At 43.9% G+C, this 4429-nt stretch overlaps 1 pseudogene; it reads right to left on the reverse strand.

Annotated features, from left to right (window-relative positions):
• The window catches only part of LOC102752365, a 71731-nt pseudogene that overhangs the window by 62819 nt on the left and 4483 nt on the right, over positions 1-4429 (reverse strand).

A 4429-nucleotide genomic window follows, 5' to 3' on the forward strand; every position in this document is an offset into this window, starting at 1 on the left:
ACGTATTCTGGCACAGGAGAAAGTTATTTTGCTGTACACAGGTAGCTTAACCCCTATATAACTGGGCTTGGACCTCTGCATGGCAAACTGCAGTCTATAAGTTCAATATGCAGCCTCCGTTTTTCTAACCCAAGGAGGTTTTGGCCAGTCTCTGAGTCAGACTCCTCCTCTCTTGGAGAATTTCAAAGTCCTGATGGCTCCCAGGTCCAGGGAGAGTGCCCTTTTGTTAACCCTTAGGGCCCTGCTCTCTTGCCTTTCTAACAGTTTCCTTCATGGCAGAGCAGCAACCAGTCCTCTTTCAAGGGAGTGCACTAGAAGGGGATATCAGCCCCTCCTGTGAGCCAGCTGCTCTGCCTAGGGTCTCCTAGGAGCTCGGCCAGAGCATCCCCCAGCAAATCCCAGAAGCCGCTGCCCTTTTGCAGTGTTATGGACTCAAGCAGGGGTTCACTGGATGTAGCTGGCAGCGAAGTGCTCGCTGGCTTCTGCTTGCAGCTGCTCGAGCCTGCAAGCTCTGCCCTGCAGCACGCGCCGCACTGTCAGCTCTAGCACTTCAGCGTTCTCCAGCTTAGCCTGCACCTCGGATGCCTGCCAGCAGCTGCTGCAGGTCCTGTAGGTTCTCCTTGACTGCATGCAGGACGCTTCTTCTCCACCAGGTGGTTCCGGGCCTTGCAGGCAGCTCAGGCATTCAGCCCCCAACTTTTTTGACCTGGCTCTCAGTGGTTGAGTCTGCCTTGCAAACAGTTCTAAATCACCAGGGGAGCTGAGGATTCCAGCTTTGTTCCTCCTCCACTTTTCTAGTGGGAGTGTAGTTGGTTTTTTAATTATTATTATTATTATTATTAGAAAACTTAATCCTTTAATGATTACCAAAAGTGAACATTCAGCAATTTTAGATCAATATTTTTGAACATATTTTAAAAGTACTTTTACTCTGAAGATATAGCTAGACCTTTTGTGATAAAACTAAGAACAGGTATCGGTCTGATTCAGCATTGGAGGGGTTAAAAGAATAAACCAGGGCAGAGAAAGATTATGCTTACAGTTATTTTTTGTAACTTTGAAGTTCATTGATAGCCAGCAGCATAACTGCAAACCCCGTCCCCCCGCCCCATTTCTCTCAGCACAGGCTGCTTTTCCTCATAGATTTTTTTCTCTTTCACTCTTTTATAAGTAATCTCAGAAGTAAGCAATCTTGGAATTACAGTGATTTACAACCCAGGTAAGAGCAACTGATATACAGAAATTTATATTAACTGAGTGGACTGATTCCTTCTGTAATGGTGAGCAAAAGACTTTGAGAACTGCTAGAGATTCTTGCCGCCCATCAAGGGTCCAGTCCAAACGTTCAGCCAGATGAATTAACAGAAATGCAAAATAAATTAAAGTAACTTTCACTTTACACAGTCGAGTTAATAAGCAGCCAAACACTTGTATTCACACTCTCTCAGTAGACTAGCCCAGACTGGAGCTGAGCAGATAAACAAAAGCTTCCTCAATGTTTCAGCATTCATTCAGCAAAGGCATTTAGCTACCACAACACAGTTTTTTCCAATTCAATCCGAATCTTAAACTTTTAGCTGACAAGTCAAATATTCAGCATTTCTCAATTAGTAACATTTTTAAGAATAAACTTCAAAAATGCAAGACATAAGTTTTTTTATCATTTGAATTCAGTAAGCTTCAAGGTCCTAAGTTCCCAGCAGTTCTGGAAAACCACACCTGAGGCTGGCAAGCAGGTTTGGCCCAACCCTTGACTTTAAAACAGCCATAATGCTTAAAGGAGTAGTTTGAGTCTTTCCCATAATGTCCGTCCAATAAGTCCACAGAAAAGAGAAAAAAAAAGAAATACAGACAAATACAGTCTTCCAACTCTATGGAAGCAAAACCAAAACAACCTTCCGACTCTCCAGAAGCAAAACTACAGATTAGATGATGGCCATTCATCACTCATCTCAGATTGAGGGGTTTCTGTGCCCCTCCAGATGGAGGATTGGGGCATCCCCCGCCTCCTCCCACCCGTGGCCGCCCAGTGCATCCACTTAGGCCTTTACGGGCAATACAGATTTCAGAAGTGAGCTCACACAGGACAGAACACACAGAACACAATATACAACACACAGACACCTACCGCAGTCAGTCAGACTCTCTGGATCGGGGTCCCTCATGAGTCTTGGGGATCCTGGATGAGCCCCCAAATGTTATGCCCAGATTTCAAGATTCCCAAGACAGACCACTTAGAGAGACAAGTCCGATGCAAAAGCATAGAGTCTTTTATTCAAGCATGGGACTTGACCCCCTCCCCCCACCTCCATTACTGGATGCAAGAGAGAGCCCCGAGTCCCAAGGGGACAAAGAATTTATATGGCTTGGGGTCTGGGGTGAGGGCACACTCTGATCATTGATTTGGCCAATTCTGGTTGGTTGAGTGAGGGCTGGGGGCTAGTGACGCAAGAGCAGGGTGCAGCTGGGGTCTGGTTACACAAAAACAGGGGGGTGTCTAGCATACTCTTGGCCTTGGGCTAGTTTCCCCCGCTTTCCCATTGGCTGAGATAAGGGCAGGCTGAGTAACTGATACATCCTGTGGCTTTCCTGGGAGAGGAATTAGACACAGCTATCAGTTCCCTTCTGTCCTTTCACTAGGTCAGTTCCCAATTCTAAAATAAAGCAAGGTTTTATCATAGACACTCTTTATTTGAACTATTCTCAGTAAGTGTAGTAATTTCATAATTATTTAATTATCTTTTTCGTGGAGGATGGTCTCAAATAAGAACTGCTTTTCTCTAAGTTCTACTGCAAAATCTTGTCCATAAAGTGATTCTAGTAGATAGACACCAATCCTCTAATACAAAAAGAATTCTACAGTTTCATCTACCTGGCCTAGCAAATATAAAACTTCATATTCATACAGGCTTCAAAATATTTTTCAGGGCTTCCTGGAACCTCTATAAATGATCTTAAGACTCTCTAAATATTTACTATGCAGGAGAAAGCCCAACCCAGAAAAGGTAAGACAAAAGGCAGGGACCAGGGTTTTTGCCTGGTGGGAATTTGAGGCGCTGGGCAACTTGGGCCCACCCACAGTCCCCGCAAACAGCTGCATAGCCACCTTCCACATCATAATCTAGAATATTGAAGAGTAAAGTTAACTGTGAGCAGAGGGGAGAGATCTAAAAATAGCAATGAGGCTTAAAATGTGAACGCTGTGTACTCCCCCAATACCAACCATTCCAAAGACTCAAAGATTCTATCAAGAAATGTTGGCAGGCTGTATGTTCTCTCCTTTTCTGTTCAGAGACATGATGTTCAACTACAGAGGGTTTCCCAAACCACACTTATTGCTTGCATGTCCTTTTGAAAATAGAACCACTCTTACCTCTTTAAGGCTATAGAGGTCCAAGATCTTCTGCTCCACATTGGGAATTTTTAATGAAGAATTTTGCAATTTGATCCAAATAGTTCAGTTTTACTCTGGCCTCAGCCTCAGAAAGAGAGAGGGTTACTCCTTAATCTGAGTTTGGTCCAGCGTAAAGTAAATGAGCAAGTATCACTTTGTCCTAGCTACAGTTCTATACTAGGTTAGAGCCTAGACTTCCTTGCCTAAATCACCATTACTGCCTACAACAATGAAATAAATTGATTCTGATTCTTTCACTGGAGAGATGAAGTCAGAAAGTGATGCCGGAGTCAAAATCCTTTATCCTGAAATGTAAAACATGATCATTGGGCTCAATGAGAGCTGAAGAAGAGTATTTAGGTTCAACCTATATCTTAATATGCTACACACATCTAGAGTCCACAGATACAGAACTGAAGGGGAAAAATTTTCCCATATTTTAAAAACTTGGGAATGAAACTACTTTGTGAATTACCTTTCTGTTACCATAAGTCATTTTGGAACTTCCAACCCCTAACCATAGCCAAAATTTGTAATAGTAAAGAAAATGCCAAATTATTCATACATGTTTTATATTTAATACTAAGCTAAATATAGTGTCAACTGCTTTAAAAATAAGCTTTGCCCTGGCACCAGAAGATCTCGAATTTGAATCTGGGTCAGGACACATGCCCAGTTTTCCAGTTTGATCCATGGTGAGGGTAGTGCAGGAAGCAGTGAACTGACTTTCTGTTCTCACATCTGAAGCAGGGGGTCCTCGGGGGTGAGGATGACGGAGCTCCAACACGCTAGGGCGTCTGCATGCATGACTCCGGGGACCAGGTTCATTGATGCAGATCCGTTTCATTGAGGAACTACAGGGGTATATATAGCATGAGGGGACCAATCAGAGGGAGACACGTTGCTATAGGCAACCAATGGCTGAAAGGCTGGGGTACTATGCAGGTGGCTCTAGGAGTTTGTTCAGGCAGGCGTTGCTACTTCCTGGGTGCTGAGGAAGCATGTCATGGTGGAGTGTGCTCTCACCACTGCATC

The sequence above is a fragment of the Myotis davidii genome, unplaced genomic scaffold, assembly GCF_000327345.1.
Source record: "Myotis davidii unplaced genomic scaffold, ASM32734v1 scaffold219, whole genome shotgun sequence".
NCBI classification, from domain to species: Eukaryota; Metazoa; Chordata; class Mammalia; order Chiroptera; family Vespertilionidae; genus Myotis; species Myotis davidii.